General features: G+C 41.5%; 1 protein-coding gene across 7 annotated transcripts in view; it reads right to left on the reverse strand.

Annotated features, from left to right (window-relative positions):
* CACNA1C (calcium voltage-gated channel subunit alpha1 C) overlaps window positions 1-21,191 on the reverse strand; it is a 590,913-nt gene that overhangs the window by 392,597 nt on the left and 177,125 nt on the right. The window lies entirely within an intron of this gene.

The raw sequence follows: 21,191 nt of genomic DNA on the forward strand, positions 1-21,191 counted from the left end.
TCACAGCAACTGATCATCGGCAGTCAGGGCCTCACTCGCCATTTTGCAAACTGGGTAAATGGATCTCACCAGTCAGCCACTGCTGCGGTGACTATCTATCTATCTATCTATCTATTTATCTATCTATATTTAATCTATGTATGTCAACCCAATCTGTCTTTCTGTGTAATCATGTCATAAAATGCTGAATAAAACATCACTCTCCAATTTATATGGGTTGGAATTGAATTCCACAAATAACCACAGATGCACTCTGTTGCACAGCTTGCTCTTTGTATACATAGACATATAGGCAAAACACTGAATTAATTAATTAAAGTGAATGCACAGCCTTCCCATGGGGATATGGTTAGCAATCCACAGGTTTCATTAATTTTGGATTTCTCATTCAAGCTGGGAGGAGGATTATTTGCTGCAGCAGAACCACAGATACTATCACCCTCAGATTTGAAAGCCCCACTTACTAGTTTGTCCGACACATGTACGTAGGTTTACAGATTGGATAAAGTTGTGGGGTTTTTTTTGCTTTTTTTTTTTTTAACAATAATTATTATAGTATTTATTCAACACATTAGTAGATGCATAGTGCCCTTTTTATAAGTTCACTTTGAGATACACATATCACTATTTTTTTTTTTTAAATACCTTAATGTATGGTTTATATAAATACTACTAAATGCAGACAATATTAGACTTGACAAAAATATAAATAATTTTTTTTAACAAAATTACATAAGAGTGATTTTTTTTCCTTTTGAAATTACCTGTCAATAATTTGTTATTTCTGTTTCCTTATGTTATATAGCATTTTAACATTATATGGTGACATGAATCCTGTATTATTTTGATGTGATCAGATTTCTCAAGTTCTCATATCCAAAATAATTAAAAATAAAGTAAAACACCAGATTAAAGAAACAAACTTTATCTCTCAACTTGGGGGATGCAGTAGATTTGCCAACGTATATAAAGGGATAGCTATTTTTTTCTATTGCATTGCAATCAAATGTACCTTGTTGGTTGTCTATGTATGAGTGTAGATTATTAAATGAGAAATACACACAAAATGCCTTAATATGATTGTTGTCATGCCTTTTTCTCTACTTTTAGGGAGATCAGCTCTTTAGCATATGTCTAATGAGGTAGTCCTAATTAGCTTGCAGTCAATATCATCATCTAATTGAGATCTGACATTTTGTCACCGCAATAATACATTACAATACCTCTTCAAAGCTTTTGTTGGCCATAAAAACATTTACAGGAGTACAGCACCATTATTACTGCCTGTTATTTTATTCTGTAATCAATCACAATCACAGCTCTGGCATTCTTTGCTTTTTTTCATTATCGTGCTTCTTGGGGTGAAAAAAAAAGCCTGATTCTTCATCATAATCTTCAGAAACGCAATAAGCTCTCAGAGTCTCCTCTGGTTGTATAATTTATAGGCACGCTGATAGATCATCATGTGGCAAGTTACGCACTATTTGTCCTCCGAGTACTGTCACGCGATCTGATGGAAAGGAAGGATGAGTATAATAGGTGCTAAGCCCTCTCTGCAGCTCTTAAGATGAAGTCAGTTTATAGAAAACATGTATTTCAAAAGACAAAAAATGTATTGCTTTATTTAGTTCCCTATTAAAGATACATCTATTTGTTATTAATTTAACAAGGATACTACATTACCAAGCTGAGCTGTAAAGTATTTACATTTCCTTAGCATTATGAAAAAATTAACATCATTATTATTCTATTTTAATATAGATGGGTTAATTTGGAAAACAAATACATTGAATCACTGCTAGGAAGCTGAAGGTAATATAATGTTGCTACATAGTAAGTACTGGAGTTAAAGGGTCACTGTAAGCAGCAAGGTGGTGCATAAAGCCTCCTGTGTATAGTATCAGCACTGAGAATAGCTGCGCTCGAAGACTGCCTCTCAGAGCTGTCAGTCAGGCTGCCTGGAACAAGAGTTATCATTGCAATTTTGTCCAAATCGAGTCCACTAAATATTAATTCGAGCTACGTGTAATCTGATAACAGATGTAGTATGGCTACTACTCATCATACTATTAAAGGAACGATAAAGAAACCGTTTTCTCCACTATTTGATGAAGGGCCCTGCTAAAAAAAAGTTAAATGAATAGTTTGCCCATATGCTAGTTCCTCTGGCATGCTAGTCTTGCCACAGCTCCTCCTCTGGCTGAGTGCATCATTATTGATGATCTCAGCCAATTCAATGATTCCCCATTTTTAGTGTTCCTTTAAGACTTATTTGCATCTTTGATGCACTTAAATTATTTGTGTCAAAAATGTGAAGGAAAACGTAAATTATTACTACAATAAAAATGTTTTTAAAAATGTGGAATCCAATGTAATATGTTTTATTTTATTAAAATTCAATTTAAAGCAGCAATTTACAATAAGGATTCCCAAACTATTTCCAAATATTTAGAACCTTTTCGCTTTTATTTTTGTTTTAGAATAAGTTAGTTAAGAATAAATAAAATCACATGAAATTATGATTATTCACTAAACTCCGAAATATGACAAACAGACATCTGAATAGGAAAAATAGATGATCTTGGAACATTCTCCAACTTATTGCTGTCTGACTTTTGCTATACTGATTTTAGTTTTCTACAATTCAGAGTTAAGAGAATACATACTTGTATGTCACTCAAGAATTTGCAGGTGAGAGAAGCTGGTATACTGTGTGCTTCTAATGAAAGTCCTCAATCTTTTCCTTGCTATTTTTCTTTCTTACAGCAAAAAAAAAAAAGTTTGATGGATGATTCCCTCAGCTCTTACCAACAACATTAAGATATGAGGCAATACTAGGAGTGACAGAGTACTACTGTCTCTTCTTTAAAAAAATCACAGATTTTCCCAAAGTATAAAATTTATTACGAAACACCTTAAAGCGGCTCTATCACCCCCCCCCCCCTCTTTCCCCTCTCCCACACACACAAAACTAGTATATTATAAAGATAAGATCTTTATATATTTTCACATTGACTGTGTTATTCACTGATATTCAACGCAGTCAAAATATATACTGAACAAAATTAGGATCCCTTGAGATCTTGGTGTTATAGAGGTGGCAGATGTAGCAGCAAGAGCAGAAGAGGACAGGCAGGAAGACCACAGCCTTGGGCGCGATGAACTGGTATAAGTAAAACTCACCTCCCTCTGTTCCACCAGACACAGGATGGAGCAGAAACCGTCAGGGGTCCAAGCAAAATGTGCAAAGACCCCAAACAGTGAAAAAAACAATTTAAATTCATCATGTAAAAGTTTATCACAAATCATTCTTTTTCTCCATAGACAGCAATTACCAATCAAATTTTTTCATGTTGTCAGCCAACTTGTGATGGACTTAGCTCTAACAATGTCATTCACATGAGCTTATTTAAAGGAACACTCCAAGCACTATAACCACTGCAGTGCCCCTCCACCCCCTCTATTTTAGAAAGGCTTGACTTCTGACCTACGGTCTCCCGAGCACTATATCCTCCCTCTCTGTATCTCCAGGAGAGTCAGAGACTCCTGGTAGGAAGAGCGAGGGACAAAGGAAAGCAGAAAAGACCTCCCACAGGAGGTGTTGCTTCTTTCCCGTGCATAGCAACCAAAACATGCTTCTTCTCATAGAGAAGCCAGTGATAGGACCTTTTCGCCGGCTCAGAGCACATGCACATGCTCCGAGTTGGCAAGGGTAGGGATAGGACACAAGGGAGGACTTTGATTAAAAAAAATGTGCACGGAGGGAGGCGGGAGGGAGCGCAATATTGAAGGGAGCGTCACCAGCGTGCAGAGGGCTGCCAAAGTCACGTGTGCTGGGTGTGCAACTAGAACCCAGCACACAACACTATCTGTGTATGTGCTGTGTTTCAAGCTGAATCTTCAAATCACTGAATTGGTCATGGTGGTTGAAGTAACCCTTTAAAGGGACAGTGTAGGAACTCAGACCACTTCAGCTCATTGAAGTGGTCTGGGTGCAATGTCCCATGTCCCTTAACCCTACAGTGGTAATTATTGCAGTATCTTAAAAACTGCAATAATTACCTGCTAGGGTTAACTCCTCCTCTAGTGGCTGTCTACCAGACAACCACTAGAGAGACTTCCATGTGCTTAGATGACTTTTGGTCGCTTAAATGACGCTGGATTGATTAATGCTTTCCTATGGGGAAATCCTAATGCGAGTGCCAACCTTGCCGCACATTATTATTATTTTATTATTTATATAGTGCAATCAGATTCCGTAGCGCTGTACAATGGGTGGACTAACATACATGTAATTGTAACCAGACAACTGGACGTACAGGAGCAGAGAGGTGGAGGGCCATGCTCAATGAGCTTACATTCTAGAGGGAGTGGGGTATAGTGACACAAAGGGTAAAAGTAGGTGTACAAAGTAGGTTGTTAGAAAAGTATTCATTGAGGGCTTAGTAGGTAATTTTTGACAGTTGCAGGAGAGGAGTCATGGGAGGGGTGGGGGGGGGGATAAAAACAGTTTAAATTATATGCTTTCTTGAAGAAGTGAATTTTCAATGATTTTTTGAATGAGTGGAGACTGGGTGAAAGTCTTACAGAGAAGGGAAGGGAGTTCCAAAGAAGAGGTGCAGCCCTGGATAAATCGTGGAGGCGAGTATTAGAGGAGGAAGTACGGACAAAGGATATACGTAGGTCTTTGGCAGAACGTAGGGGCCTCAACGGGACATACTTGTGTATTAGGGAGGATAGGTAGGTTGGAGCAGCATTATGTAGGGACTTGTAAGCAAGCACCAGAATTTTAAATTGAGCCCTATATCTAACTGGAAGCCAGTGCAGGTACTGACAGAGCAGGGAGGCGTGGGAGGTGTGAGCGGACAGGAAAATGAGCCTCGCCGCTGCATTCATTATAGATTGCAGCGGTGCAATCTGGGAACATGTAAGACCACTGAGAAGGGTATTGCAGTAGTCAAGGCGAGAGAGAACAAGGGCATGGACCAGCACCTTAGCCGTATGTTTTTGAGATGGAAGCGAAAGGATTTGGTGATTGATTGGATATGAGGGGTGAAGGAGAGGTTGGAGTAAAAAAGAACACCCAGGCAGCGAGCCTGTGAGGTAGAGGTGATGGTTGCGCCGTTGACTTGGGGGGAGACAGACAAGGGAGTAGTAACACTTGAGGGAGGAAAGACCAGAAGTTCTGTTTTGGACAGGTTGAGTTTAAGGAAGTGAGCAGCCATCCAGTTGGAAATCAAAGAGAGGCAGTCAGAGACACGAGTCAAGATGCGCGGAGAGAGATCAGGAGCGGACAGCTAGATTTGCGTGTCATCCACATAGAAATGATAGCGGAAGCCAAAGGAGCTCATGAGTTTACCAAGGGAGGCAGTATAGGTAGAGAACAGTAGGGGACCAAGGACAGAACCTTGGGGGACGCCGACAGAGAGTGGTTGGGGGGAAGAGGCAGAGTCAGAAAGAAACACTGAAAGTGCGCTGGGAGAGGTAGGAGGAGCACCATGTCATGCCTTAATTATAATATCCTCTTACTTCCTGGTTCCACGGAGCTTAGCCACACCTCTTTATGACACGGTCTCCCTATTTAATCTGACCGCACCAGCTGATCGAGGCTGGATTAATGAACTACGTTCCGTACTCACGAACCGGCTGCAACATCGTTGTGAAAGCCCTCTATTACCGGACCGGACTGGAAGACTTCAAGTTCCCTTCACCTTTCCTCATCCACAACTAAAGCTGAACTCTATCCATGCAGGATAAACCGCCTATGAGGAAATCTCGGGAACCAGTGTTCTATGTGCCGGAAGCTAAGTAAAACCTCTGTGATAAGCGTTGCATCTCAAAGCTGTTATTTCCTGTCTCCAAAGTCCTTCGTTTAAACAAACCCGTTACAGCTAACTTCAACTCATACTTTGTCTCAGTTAGCTGCATCTGTCTTACTTCAGTTAAAGTCTATGGAACAGCTATTGTAACTTCTTATCACCTAATTAATTAATACTACTAAAGGACTCTTTCTGATTCAGTTATCGTTTACTACTTAAAGCTACAGTGCATCTAATTGTGGACTTCAGTTATCGTTTACTACTTAAAGCTACAGTGCATATAATTGTGGACTTCAGTTACCGTTTACTACTTAAAGCTACATTGCATATAATTGTGGACTTCAGTTATCGTTTACTACTTAAAGCTACAGTGCTTATAATTGTGGACTTCAGTTATCGTTTACTACTTAAAGCTACAGTACCTGTAAATTGGAATTAAAGTCAATACCTTTTACTTTTTATAATAAATATTCAAACTATAAGAAATCTGCAGTTGTGTTCCTTCATAACAAATGTTTAGACGTGACACACCAGGAGTGAGCAGTATCCCGTAGACCAAAATTATGGAGAATGCGAAGAAGCTGTTGATGTTCAACAGTGTCAAAGGCAGCAGAAAGATCAAGGAGAATTAGGATAGAGTAATGGCCGCGAGATTTAGCAGAAATTAAATCGTTGGATACTTTGGTCACAGCTGTTTCGACAGAATCCAGACTGAAGGGGGTCAAGCAAAGAGTTGGATTCGAGAAAGTCAGTCAGTCTGGTGTACACAACTCTCTCGAGGATCTTGGAGGCAAAAGGCAGTAGCGAGATAGGGCGGTAGATGGATGGGGAGTGGAGTCAAGGCTGGGCTTTTTCAGAATTGGGGTTACAGTTGCATGAGCATTAGGTCTCCCCCACCAGCTGAGTGTGGATTCAGGTAAGTGACTGAAGGGGTTTTTACCCCTTCATTCCTGCGGGAGTGTGGGCACGAGGAAGGGGGGCACTGTAGAAAGCTATAGTTCCAGGAAAACAGCTTTGTTTTTCTGGAACTATAGAATCCCTATAAGTATTCTGTTATTTTTACTTTATATTAAATTCCTATCACCAGCACAACCCAGCATTAAAGGGACACTATAAGCACCAAAATAACTTTAGCTTAATGAGGCCATATTATTGTGTAGATCAGGAGTGCCAAAAACGTAGATCCCCAGATGTTGTAGAACTACAACTCCAATGATGCTTTGCATGCCTTTAGAATGCCTTAGCATGGAAGATGTAGTTTTAAAATATCTGGGGATCTGCCTTTTGGGCACCACTGGTGTAAATCATGTTCCAGCAGTCTCACTGCTCAGTTTCTGCCATTTAGGAGTTAAAGGGACACTATAGTCACCTGAACAACTTTAGCTTAATGAAGCAGTTTTGGTGTATAGAACATGCCCCTGCTGCCTCACTGCTCAATCCTCTGCCATTTAGGAGTTAAATCCCTTTGTTTATGAACCCTAGTCACACCTCCCTGCATGTGACTTGCACAGCCTTCCATTAACACTTCCTGTAAAGAGAGCCCTATTTAGGCTTTCTTTATTGCAAGTTATGTTTAATTAAGATTTTCTTATCCCCCGCTATGTTAATAGCTTGCTAGACCCTGCAAGAGCCTCCTGTATGTGATTAAAGTTAAATTTAGAGATTGAGATACAATTATTTAAGGTAAATTACATCTGTTTGAAAGTGAAACCAGTTTTTTTTTTTCATGCAGGCTCTGTCAATAGCCAGGGGAGGTGTGGATAGGGCTGCATAAACAGAAACAAAGTGATTTAACTCCTAAATGATAGTGAATTGAGCAGTGAAATTATCTTTACACTAAAACTGCTTTATTTAGCTAAAGTAATTTAGGTGACTATAGTGTTCCTTTAAATCACTTTTGTTGCTGTTTGTTGTTGCAGCTTTAGCTACACCTGCCCTGGCAGTGACTCACACAGCCTGCATGAAAACAAAATGGTTTAATTTTCACTCAGTTCATTGTGTTTACTTTAAACGCTTTTATCTTTACTAATCAAGACTCAGGCTGCCTCCTGAGATTAGTGGGCAATAGTTGTTGTTTACATCTGTCACCATTAATTAATCCCCTCTCTTAAAACCGATATGCAGGAAGATGGGTTGCAGAGATGGGGATAGAAACTGCAGATATAATCATGACAGACACATGTTTTGTTCCCCAACACACACACTTATCAGTATTCCTTAAAATTTCAGCAGATGATTTGATTTGTATTGTTTTTCCTGCAACATAAAATTGCGGGGGGTGCTGTCTGCGAGTGTAACTTAAGCAGAGTTTAACTTAAAGGACCACTATAGGCACCCAGACCACTTCAGCTCAATGAAGTGGTTTGGGTGCCAGGTCCATCTAGGATTAACCCTGCCGGCTGTAAACATAGCAGTTTCAGAGAAACTGCTATGTTTACATTAGGGTTAATCCAGCCTCTAGTGTCTGTCTCATTGACAGCCGCTAGAGGCGCTTCTCACTGTGATTTTCACAGTGAGAAGACGCTAGCGTCCATAGGAAAGCATTGAGAATGCTTTCCTATGGACTGGCTGAATGCGCGCAGCTCTTGGAAGGAGGAGGAGAGCCCCCAGCGCCGAGGGAGCATGGCTCTGGAGAAAGGTGAGTGTTTAACCCCCTTCCTCCCCCTTCAGCCCGGTGGGAGTGGGACCCTGAGGTTGAGGGCACCCTTCAGGGCACTATAGTGCCAGGAAAACGAGTTTTTTTTCCTGGCACTATATGGTCCTTTAAGCAATATAAAAGACAAATAACAATGCCATACTTACTAAGAGTTTATAACAGGAAAATAATGTCCCTCTATGTTTACTGTTTCAAGGTTTGTCAGGATTAGCAGAAATACAGTTTTGCTTGAAACGTTGCACATACAGAAAATTATGAACTTTTGTGCCAGGGGCTAGTTACACCCCATCACACGTGACTTGGGCAGCCGTGAAGTTTGTTCCGAACTGCCTAATATAAACTCTGTGCAAAATGTATTTTTGTCATCCGCATTCACTGCGCGCTGGTGAGAGATGTAATGAGCATCTTCCTTGCAGGCAGCTTCATCTTCAGTGTATGCATAAGCTCTAAGCTGGTGAAATGGTCCAATCAAATGATTCTCTATAAAAAGCATTTAATTGGACCACAAACAATGTGGTGAGACGGGGCATAGAAATTAAGTAAAGAGGACCTATAACTCAAGGTAAATTAATCTATTTAAATTGGGGTTTTAATTAAATAATGGGTGTAAATAAGGGGTGGACAAGATCAGTAGGGCATTATAAAACTAAAAAAACATTGTCTACAAAAGGGTTATAGTAACCCTTTAAAACTACTTTAATCTTAGATAATAATCAAGACATGCATATCCTGGCCTGCCCAAGATTATTAAGTGTCACAATTAGTAAATAGCAGCTGCTGTCATTAAAACAACTTCAGCTTAATGAAGCCGTTTTGGTGTATAGATCATGCTATTGCAGTCTCACTGCTCAATTCTCTGGCATTTAGGAGTTAAATTACTTTTGCTTCTGTTTATGCATCCCAAGCCACACCACCTCTGGCTGTGACTGACATAGCCTGCATGGAAACAAAATTGGTTTCATTTTCAATCACATGTCAACTTACTTTAAAAGTTTTTATCTCCTGCTATGCAAAATGAACTTTATTCAAATACAGGAGACATTGGAAAGGTCTAGAAAGCTATGAACAGTGCAGGGATTAATACATTCTAAATTAAACAGAATTTGCAATGAAAGAAGTATAAACATTAGATGACTCTTTACAGGAAGTGTTTATAAAGGCTGGGCAAGTCACATGCAAGGAGGTGTAGCTAGTGTTACACCAAGGGTGCATAATTCATTGTTGCACTATAGAATATTGCCACTTAATGTAATTTGTGTAGTGCATACATGAATTGGCCACTTGGTAATGGGTCAGATGACAGAAAGGGTAATGCAAATTATATAGGAATGTGAAAGGGGGCAGATGGTTTACCACATAGATTGATCCTTTGATTAATCAAAGGCTCTGTAAGGTGTGAGAAGTCACACATAAGTGGCCTGGAAGTCTAGTTCCAATGTAAACTAGCTGACTTCAGCCATATGGCCTATACCTAGTAATTGATTAGTTGCTTACTTTGATATGTTAATGATCATTAGTTTTCAAGAAAAAAAAGAAAGAAAACCAAGCCTTGAGTTCGAGTATCATATCCAAAAGAAACATTAATAATTACCCACGGAATAATAATTGAGCATCATTTTTGTTATATTTGGAATGGGAGGCACAGTCTCCTAATCAAGCCTGAACATGATTTGCGTAACTTACCCATATGGGAAGGGATTGTGATGTCCGCTATATTGGGTCACAAGTAAGTATCTATGGAATGGAAAAATGGTAACAAATTCATATATTCAATTATTATGTAGCAAGTACATAAGAGGAGATAGAACCAAATGTTTCCATTTGGATTGATGTTGGCCTGGAACACAAGGGGGTGGTCACTTATAGTTACTATAGGTACGCCTTATCTCCACGCCTTATCTCCACCTCTGAGCGAGGCTTGGTAATCCACAGGGTATATATCTAATGATACTGAAGTGTGTATTGTACTTGCTTGGAGCCAAAATCAACTTTTGAGTGAGTCACCATCTTCCTTGTCAGAGACCCCCTGGGCAGAAGTTTTACTTTGAAAACCTGAGTAAGTGATTAGGACTTCTGTTATTTTATCCTTTTTGGTTTTTATCTGTTGGTGTAAACAATATGTTTATCATCTATTTTGTTGTATGCACTGTGACTATTTTTTGCTCATAATAAATATTCCTTTATTAAGTTCTGTCTTTTTCTGGTAAAGAATCATGCTACCTGAAGAGACTAATTATTGAGTGTTTTGGAATTGAGTGTTTTGTGCTAAGCTGTATTTGGTGGGTTTTTATTATTCAGTTACCTGGGGGACCAAAGCACCCCATTTATAAATTGTCTTGGTGGTGGCAGCGTTAAAATAGTAATATTTGAGGGCGGGGCCTGAGCATGGAGTTGAGAAGACGTTAACCTCAGGAGCTCCTGCAACAAAAGACAAACTAATCGATTTTACATAACTTAAACGACGATCGATCGTGGCACAAAGGCCACCAAATCAGAGGGGACACCGAGCGGAACATTATGACACCATTCAAGCAACAGGGAAAAGGTTATCCGCTCGAGCGTCAGAGGCCTACTCACATGGCAGGCGCGGGAGGGACGGCCGCTCTCCCGCTGCCAAGACTGGCTACCTCGGAATGCACAGGCCCACGTCCCCCCCCCCCCCCCCCCTGGACCGGAGGGGGTCATCCCGGTCCACATAATCGCACAGAGCGCTCACCCTTGGAACGCTCCAGGACATAACCAGGACCGGCAGAAATCGCGAGGCCCAGCCAAGATGGCCGTCGACAGTAAGCAAGGTCCGGCCCTGCAGAACCAAGGGCACCCGATTCACTCACCTCTGGCGTCCGCGGATGCACTGGACACCGCCTTTGAGTGCTTCTGGGCAAAATGGGAAGCCTGACTGACAGCGGCGGCGCAGGAGCCTCAGACAGCATGGGAAACTTGGAGACAATCTGAACTGGGGCGGCAGAAGCCCCGACTCGGCGAGACAGCTCCGAAGAGGGCAACAGCTAAACCGGCACGTCCACCGGGGCAGAGACCCACTAGAAGAGCGGCAATAGCCCAACACCCCCGCAGATGGAAAGCCACAAAATGCCTTCTTCGGAGATCACCTCCACAAAGCGGGCAGAAAGCCTCCATCTGCTTCCCACACAGGAGGAGAGGGGGCGCTTTACATCTGATGACAGGTATGGAACACCGCAAAACATCGCCCCAGTCCAACATCCAAAACAAAAGACGGGTGAACGCTTATCAATGTCTGCCAAACGCCCCGATGTACAAAAGCAACCCAAGGAAGCGGCACCCCATTGCATACCAGGCCACCATGGTGGGCATTGGATGACGGACACAAACAAATGCGGGAACTTACACCACCCACCATTGTAGTAACGCAACACCCGACCGCACAACCCAGGAACAATGACTCTAAGTTCAAATTTTATTATAACTTTTGCTGTTACGATCCAGAGTTTTGTACCCTCAGTTCTTACTAGTTATGCACTAGCCAGACAGCTATACCAGACCACCAACATACTCATGTGCTATACCTCATGCGGCTGCGGCAACATTTTAGCTACAGATGGCCATGATTGGGTACCCAGGGTCCTAAAACCTGCCTTAATGCACGACAGCTTACCAACTCTGTCCCATTTTCCTACCATAACTGCAGCGTGTTCAGTGTGAAAGTATAACCAACCAGCACTACAATGCCGCAGCAGCAATGGACTTACTAGCCACTTACCTCACCCGTTGAAAACGAGGGAAATGGTATGCAACTTACATGCGAGACAGACGCTATCCTGCCTCTTATTTTCATTTAAAGTTACGTGCGTTATCGACATTCAGTTTAGTCAGCAGGCGTGGATATACATCTCTTATAACAATTACAGTACATGTACCTTTAGCATATTGCTAGCCAATGTTTTTCATGCCTCCTAGCCTAACCACCTACAGCATAAAGTTTCTATGCATAGTTCTGTAAATTTAAGGATATAACTGTTCAAGCATGTTTATAGCTTAACTATCGGCGACAATGCTTAAAGGACATACCTACTAATATTGATGCTTGCATGTCATATATAACTAGATTGTCTTACTACGTTTAAAAACTTAAAAAATGTGCTTTCACTTCACTGCCACATATGTATAAACCTGTGATATCAATGTGATTATATTTGCTGTTGTGGCAACGTATATCACTTTGTCACACCGTGCACAACAAAAATAAAAATAAAAAAATAGTAATATTTATAATATTATGGTTGAGTGTGGGTGGTGTTAAGTGGGATGTTATCATTATTTCCGGTCTAGTGCAGACAAATAGTGAACTTTCACCACCACGACTATGGCACACTCTTGGAGTAGGGTGCGTTCGTGACTGCTAGGGCTGCATAAAAAGTGATTTAATTCCTAAATGGCAGATAATTGAGCAGTGAGACTGCAGGGGCATGATCTATACATCAAACCTGCTTCATTACGATAAATTTGTTCTGGTGACTATAGTGTCCCTTTAATTCAGCCCCTCAACCATTTATTATATGCAGGGAGCAGAGCTTGGGATAATGACTCACACAGTCATAGCCTATTTCCCAAGATACTAACAAACACAGAATTTATATTTCCTTTCCTTAGCATACTTTTATAGGATATCCACAAAAAAATGACTACGATTCCCTGTAAAATCTCTTTGCGATGAGACATTGGCAGCAAATGTGAGAAATTCATATCTCCCAAGTGTTCCTATTTAGGACTGACAGTCCCTATATTGGGCCTAAATTCCTCTGTCCATTTTTCCAAGTAGCTCCATGTTGTTGGCCTCCCAGCCTTTCTGATTTTAGTAGGACAGTCCCAATTTTCGGGTCCTGCCCCATCCACCATTCCGAAATATGTCCAACAAGCACAGTGCAAATGCATCATCAGACACACTTGCGCTATGTTCAGATCATCAGGACCCTGCAGATAGCACATTATGTAGACAGCCTTTATGGCGGACTGTAAGCATGGTGTGGATTCACTCTAGGCTGGCCTGCCAGTAATTCAGGTAGACACAACCCCTTTCCAGGTGGGATTGTCCTCTTTGGGTAGAGCCCACAATCGCATCACTGATCCACCCCCTTTCCATCATTTCATTGGTGTCCTAATTCAGAGGATGATGGAGTTGGGAGGTATGTGTTGGTGTGTCTGAGTATGTAACAGAGTTCTAGAGCAGGGGAAGGCAACATTATAGTAGTACTGTGCCAAAACAAGATCTTGAAGTCCCATGGCGTGCCAGTACTATTTTTTTCAAAATATTTTTTAATGGAATTTTTTGTGGCTTGTATCTGCCGTCACATTCTATGTTTCTATGATACCTATGAATGTGGGCTGTGCATTTGGGCTTCTTGTGTAATTGTGTGTCTGGATGATATGTCACATTGTGTGTTTGGTGGTGTGTGTATGTGTTGGGCTGCTTCTGGTATTGCATGTGAGAAGCTGCTTTTGGGGATGTGTGTATGTTTGTGAATTGTCAATGGTGTTGTGTTTGTGGGGACTGTGTGTGTGTGTGTATGTATGGGCTGTTTTTCTCATGTGAGGGGGAGGCCTCTTCTGCAGCTCTGTGTATAACTAGCAGTGTGGGTGGCTACCTTGGGGTCGAGTGAGGACTGGGCTGGCCAGGTAGATGTCAAGGGCAGGAGCTGCGATATCTGCTGCGAGCTGCACTACTAAAGTGCAGATTCCCACATCATAAGTGCAGGGATTGATCTGAGATCACTTCCTCTAAGTGCCGCAATGTGTAGATTGAAGATTGTCCCTCACCACCTGCAACCACCGCTCGGTTGTAGGAGATATCTAAATTTCCAGTGGGACTACTGAGAGACCAAAGCCTGTTTTTGTCTCTGGCAGTCTCGAGTGCCATGCATGGCATATATGCCATAGGTTGCTGTCCCCTGCTCTAGAGCAATAATATTCACAGTAATGTACAAAAATATGCTTTGTGTTTAAAAGTCTGTCTGTGTAAGTAGGATACATTGTTTTTGTTCTCCCCACCCCTAAAATTAACGTGTACATATTGTTGAGAGGTATGGAAATTTAGAGGTGAAAATCATATTTATTTTTAATATATGTGTTACAGGCAGTGCCTCTTTAAGTATTGGTGAATTGCAGAGATCTCTGCAGTGCCTGAATTGTGTATGTAGTTATTTAGGCTTATTTGCGCATTCACTGAGTTAACATACAGCATGCTTCAGTTCTGCATTAAAATCACAGCACAGCTGACTCTAGCGTACAGGGCACTTCCCAGATTCATGAATCCCATTGTAAAATAAACCAGTTAGTTTTAGATATATGTGCAGCAACACCCAAAATAAATTAGAGCAGATCAATAACTGAGCATAAGGCGCATTTCCTTGTTGCCGTGGTGATATGGCACTAGATATCTGCTGGGATAGATTCAATAAGAGGGTTTCTGAAATATACAGTGAATGTTGTATAGTAAAAAACAAATTAATACAATTTAGTCCAAGGTATTTACGTACCACAATTCACTATTTAGTGAATAAGCCCCCAGTCTGAAGCATATAAGAAACTGACTGGCACACTAGCTTTTGTAAGAGTAGAATGATCTATACACAATCTTAAAATCTGTCCCCCACAGTAAAAAAAACTAGGTGACCAGTAGGCGTTCCGAAGGGCATGATGTAATTTTGCATTGCTGGTGGCACAGGGGTGGAAGATCTGCTGCCTATGTGGTGCGTATTTAGACAATACCTCATTATGTGTATACACTGGTTGAAATGGAGCGTATACTTTGGGACTCCATAAATGGAATGTATTTGTGTTCCACCAATATTCTTTCAATTGATAAGTACAGAGGTATAAAATGCATTACAACAACAGCAAATACAGTCAATGGCACTTACAGAGACACTCCAAGCACCATAACCATTGCAGAATATTTTGGTGTTTACGGAGTAAGAACACTATGGGTGCGTTCCTTCCAGATTTTGTCAAACCATTTTCAAGCAATTTGACAAAACCTTGAGGACTTCTGGCTTACCTCCTTAACTTATGGAGAAATTCCACAATATTTGAGCAGGTGACTGGGATATAGTGGTGCCAAATTATTGCCGACACTTTCAGCATAACCAATTGACACCGTTCTGAAACGGTTAATCGCAATCTGTAAATATTTGATCAACGTGTACATCACATTTAAACTACAACATTCACAAATTCATTAAATGTAAATGAAACTGTCAGTATGCCTGTGCTTATAGATGTCACATCTTTACAAAACGCAGTCATTGATCTAATTTGGCTTCTTTATAAAGCACCCACATATTTCATGGCACTACGCAACAGGCTATGGGAACACTGCAGAGTGTGTAAGTGTCAGAGGCGTGCAGAAAGTGTGACACTAATAGAGTTAATGATTCAAATGGAAGTTGCAAATGATTTTCCATTTTTATAGAGCAAACATTAAAAAAATATAAACGTGTTTGTGCAGCGTGGGTATATGTGTGTAAATAAAAAGGTAGCAGTCATACACAGTATACTATTCACACATACTGGCATTAGTCATACACATATATAGCTTACACTGCAACAAGATAATATTGCTGTAGAACTCTGTTATACACTCAAACACACTAACTATATGAAGCTCTTGCAAAAGTAGGACTTTAGGAGGGACAGAGGGGAAGAGGATTTGGGGTCCAAAATAAGGACAGTTCCTCCTACACAGTGACACTTTGGAGGTATAGATATAAGCCAAGCATAGGACAGAAGGCTTCTCTACTTTGACCCATAATATTTTATTTTAAGCTGTGCATTTGCTTTGCAATTTGGTCGCCGTCCTGGAATTTCCCACTCAAAATTGTATTCATATTTTTTTTATTATTTTTAAAATTGATTTACCTGTTCCCAGCTCAAAACTTCCTACAACATGTATTCCTTTACTGCACACCAGCTGCTGATTTGCTACTCCTTGACATTCAACTTTTTAAGTTGCCTATTATGGAGCATTACCTGATAGCCTATAGATTTTTTTTTTTTCAATAAAGCTTATCAATCTACTTGACAGCTAATCATGGGTCAACATGGCTCAATTTGGCTGTGTTCAAAGTGACGCATGTCTGTAATATTACTAAATGTTATACTGCAGCCCAGCTTCAAGCTCCTGCCTTCAAGCTCTAAAATATCTGAAATTCATTTTCTCAACCAGCTTTCTGTTAAAAGCAGTTTTCAGTGATTTGTGGAAAATGTACAACGTAAATAAAATGTAGGCTTAAATAGTCCAGTTCACCCAGGAGTAGTGTTTATTAGGCATGTGCATGGGGAAAATTTTCGGTTCGGTTCGCCATTCCGAAATTCGGGATTTTCGCTATTCGGGACTTCGGCACTTCAAGACTTCAGAACTTCGACACTTCGGCATTTCGGGACTTCGGCACCTCGAGACTTCTCTTGCAGCCGCTTGGTAGATAACTCCCTAATTCCCACAGTATTAGGGAGTTATCTACCAAAAGGCTGAAAGACCTAAATTGCTATTTCAGCCAAATTTACTAATACTAAGTAAAAAATTGCTTAGTATTAGTAAATTTTGCCCCTACTCGCTATACCGCGAGTAGGGGCATGTCTAGTAAACAGTGAGCAGCCTGTGGCTGCTCACTGTTTTAAAAAAAAAAAAATAGCACCCTCCCCCGGCTCCCACCCATGAGCGGCGGGTGTGGGCCCTAATGTAAAATGATGGGGATGGGGATGTATTGTCCTCCCCCATGGCCCCCACCCCTGAGCGGCGGGTGGGGGCCCTAAATCAGAATAAGGGGGGGACCTAATGGCCTCCCCCCTGGCCCCCACCCCTGAGCGGTGGGTGGGGGCCCTAAATACTAATAAGGGAGGGGGACCTAATGTCCTCCCCCCGGCCCCCACCCCTGAGCGGTGGGTGGGGGCCCTACAGGAAAATAAGGGGGGCCTAAGGTCCTCCCCCTGGCCCCCACTCCTGAGCAGCGGGTGAGGACCCTAAATATTAATAAGGGGGGGGGCTAATGTCCTCCCTCCTGGCCCCCACCCCTGAGCGGCGGTGGGGGCCATAAATTGTAATAAGGGGGGGACCTAGTGTCCTCCCCCCTGGCCCCCACCCCTGAGCGGCGGGTGGGGGCCCTAAAACAAATGTCCCCCCCCCAGGTGACTAGGGGTCCCCAAACCCCTAGTCACCCCCTCCCCCCCAATAAAAATTATCCCCCTACCTACCCCCCTCACCTTAAAAACTAATGAGGGGGGCCTTTAACCCCTTAAGGACACATGACATGTGTGACATGTCATGATTCCCTTTTATTCCAGCAGTTTGGTCCTTAAGGGGTTAACTAACTACCTGTAAAAAAAAAAAAAAAAAGAAGAAAACCTTACCATTCGATATTTTCTTCTTTCTAAAATCTTTTTTTCAGCCCCCAAAAAGGCCAAATAAAAAACCATAATAACCGACGCAATTATAAAAAAAAAAACCCCCAAAAAACCGAGCGCAAAAAAAAAAATCACGCTGTGTAAAATGACACAGAGCACTCTGATTGGTGGATTTCAAACCAACCAATCATAGTGCTGTGACAGGTAAATGTAGAGACTTACCTGTCAGTCTCTTCATTTACCTGGCAGAGCACTCTGATTGGATGGCTTAAACCCACCAATCAGAGTGCTCTGAGCCTAATTGCAGGGTGGGGCAAGGCTTTATAAGCCTTCCCCGCCCTGCAGAGCTCAGTCTGCGCGGAGCCCTTGCCGGGTGAAGAAGGATTATTTATTTTTTTGCGCTCGTTTTTTTTTTTATTATTACACAGGCGGTATAGCGAGTAGGGGCATAATTTACTAATACTAAGTAATCTTTACTTAGCATTAGTAAATTTGGCTGAAAGACCAATTTAGGTATTTCAGCCTTTTAGTAGATAGCTCCCTAATACCATGGGAATTAGGGAGTTATCTACTTATTCATTCCTGTCATTACATTGACTGGCCAAGTAACTTACATTTTATATGAATGTGTGTTACTTGATTGTTGTAAGTGTTGCAAATGCTTACAGCTGAATCCTGGCTATGTTTGTATACTTTTTATTTACAATTATTTACAATGTAACATTCTTCTTCTTTCACTGGGTAAGTTTATTAGTACTTAGGCAATACTGTGCTTCGGAACTTCGGCAACTTCGGAACTTCGGCACTTCGGAACTTAGGCACTTCGGAACTTAGGCACTTCGGAATTTCGACACTTCGGAGCTTCGGAAGTACCAGAATGTCAGAATTGTCCGAAATTCGTCCGAATACATATTCGGACCGAAACGAATTGCACATGTCTAGTGTTTATGGTGAAAATAATCTCTCGGAACCATCTGCATGGTTAGCATCAAATTGATTTCCAGAGGTTTTTTTTAAAAAATGGGCTCTTCTAGAACCTAAATCCAAAACTTCTATTGCAATTTGGATAATGCAAACATGAACTGCTAGTTAGAAAATTAGTTGTTAGGCAACACAATGCTTAGTAAGTAAATTACTTTAACCCCTTAAGGACCAAACTTCTGAAATAAAAGGGAATCATGACATGGTAAACGTCATGTGTCCTTAAGGGGTTAAAGGATCACTATAGGGTCAGGAACACAATCATGTATTCCTGATCCTATAGTGTTAAAACCACCATCTAGCCGCCCTGGGCCCCTCATGCCTCCATAAATATAGCAACATCTTACTGTATTCAAGCCAGAAACTGTAGATCTGCATGCTGTTTGTCTCAGAAAAGAAAAAACAAGCAGTCTGATGACATCATCAGAAGTGGTAGCGTGATCCAATCACAGTGCTTCCCCATATGATTGGCTGAGACTGACAAGGAGGCAGATCAGGGGCAGAGCCAGCATGATTCAAACACACCCCGGCCAATCAGCATCTCCTCATAGAGATGAATTGAATCAATGAATCTCTATAAGGAAAGTTCAGTGTCTGCATGCAGAGGAAGGAGACACGTTTGGATGCATTTTAGGCAGCCATGACCCAGGAAGGATCTCTAACAGCCATCTAAGGAGTGGCCAGTGAAGTTATCACTAGGCTGTAATGTAAACACTTCATTTTCTCTTAAAAGACAGTGTTTACAGCAAAATGCCTGAAGGTAATGATTCTACTCACCAGAACAAATACAATAAGCTGTAGTTGTTCTGGTGCCTACAGTATAGTGTCCCTTTAAGGGGATAATCCAAGCATAATAATTACTACAGCCTACTGTAGCAGTTATGGTGTCAGGAGTGTCTTTGTGGTGCTCTTTGCTAAATAGGTAAACCGTTTTACAATGGTTTGACACTTAGCAGGAATAGGCCAGGTACCAAGCTTCCAAGAATGGTGGCTGAGCCTCATTCAGCTTCAGCAGTAGCAAATGCCGTCAATACAGCCGTTCGTTCACTGGCTAAGAACACCAGTGGAATGTTCTCCTCCAATAATGATTCCCTGTGCATGTAATATGCACAGAATTAATGGCTAACCTGGAACTCTCGTACTGGGCAGATTTATGAAAGTTGCCAGAGGTATAACGCCATCTCCGGAAGCAACATAAAATATCTCTGTGTGTATGCACCATGACCACGTTAAGACACTCAAGTGGTCATGATGCTTGATGTAAAAACGTAACCTTTTCACATCGCAACTCGTGTATACACAATTGCCAGAGTATGCATTTACACCCTTCAATCGTGTGTATATGCGATTTGCATAATTGCTAATTAAATTTGTTTATTGCAAACAAATTTCGTTTGCAAAGTATGCCTTTAACCAGTCCTGAAAGTCTCAGCTCGGTGGCACGAAAAGTCACCAAGCTGTGACCTTGGTTCACCATTGTGAACTGCTGAACACTGATTATCTGGGTTATATCTCTGTAGCAGCACTTCGCAGATCTTCTACAGTTCCTGAAAGGTGGGATGGCGGTTACACACAGTGCTGTATCTATCCCGAGGCTAACATTGCATTTGCCTTGGCAATACTTTACAGGGGTTGGGGGGAGGGAAAAATAATTCTGCCCCCAAACACCCCTGCAACTTTCACTGGGTGATCTGTCATTACTTAAGTAATAATAAAAGATAATAATATTTTGTGAATATGAAAGAGAATGTGCATTTGTCTGTCAGTGAATGTGTGTGTTTGTTTCACTGTTTTAGTGTATGTTTATCAATTAGTGTGTATCTGTCAGTGTATGAGTTTGTCAGTGAATGTGTGTGTGTGTGTGTCTGTAAGTGTATGTGTGTCTCTGTAGATGTATATCAGTGTGTGTTTGTTATTCAGTGTGTGACTGTCAGTGTGTGTCAGTATATGTCTGTCAGTGAGTGTGTGACTGTCAGTGAATGTGTGAGTGTGTGTCTGTAAGTGTATGTGTGTGTCTGTGGATGTGTATCAGTGTGTGTTTGTCATTGAGTGTGTGTGACTGTCAGTGTGTGTCAGTATATGTCTGTCAGTGAGTTTGTATCTGACAGCGAATGTATGTGTGTGTGTGTGTGTCAAATTAGTGAGAGTCTGTGTCTGTGTGTGTGTGTTTGACTGTCAGTGTGTGTGTGTGAGACTGTGAGTGCATGTCTTTCACTGAGTGTGTGTGTCTGCAAGTGTGTCTGTCAGTATGTGTGTTTCTGTCAGTGGGTGTTTCGGTGTTTCAAATCAGTGAGGATGTGTGCCAATGAGTGTGTGTGTACCTGTATGTGCACCTGAGAGTGTGCGTCTGTCAGTGAGTG

Source organism: Pelobates fuscus, chromosome 3 (genome assembly GCF_036172605.1).
Source record: "Pelobates fuscus isolate aPelFus1 chromosome 3, aPelFus1.pri, whole genome shotgun sequence".
Lineage (NCBI taxonomy): Eukaryota > Metazoa > Chordata > Amphibia > Anura > Pelobatidae > Pelobates > Pelobates fuscus.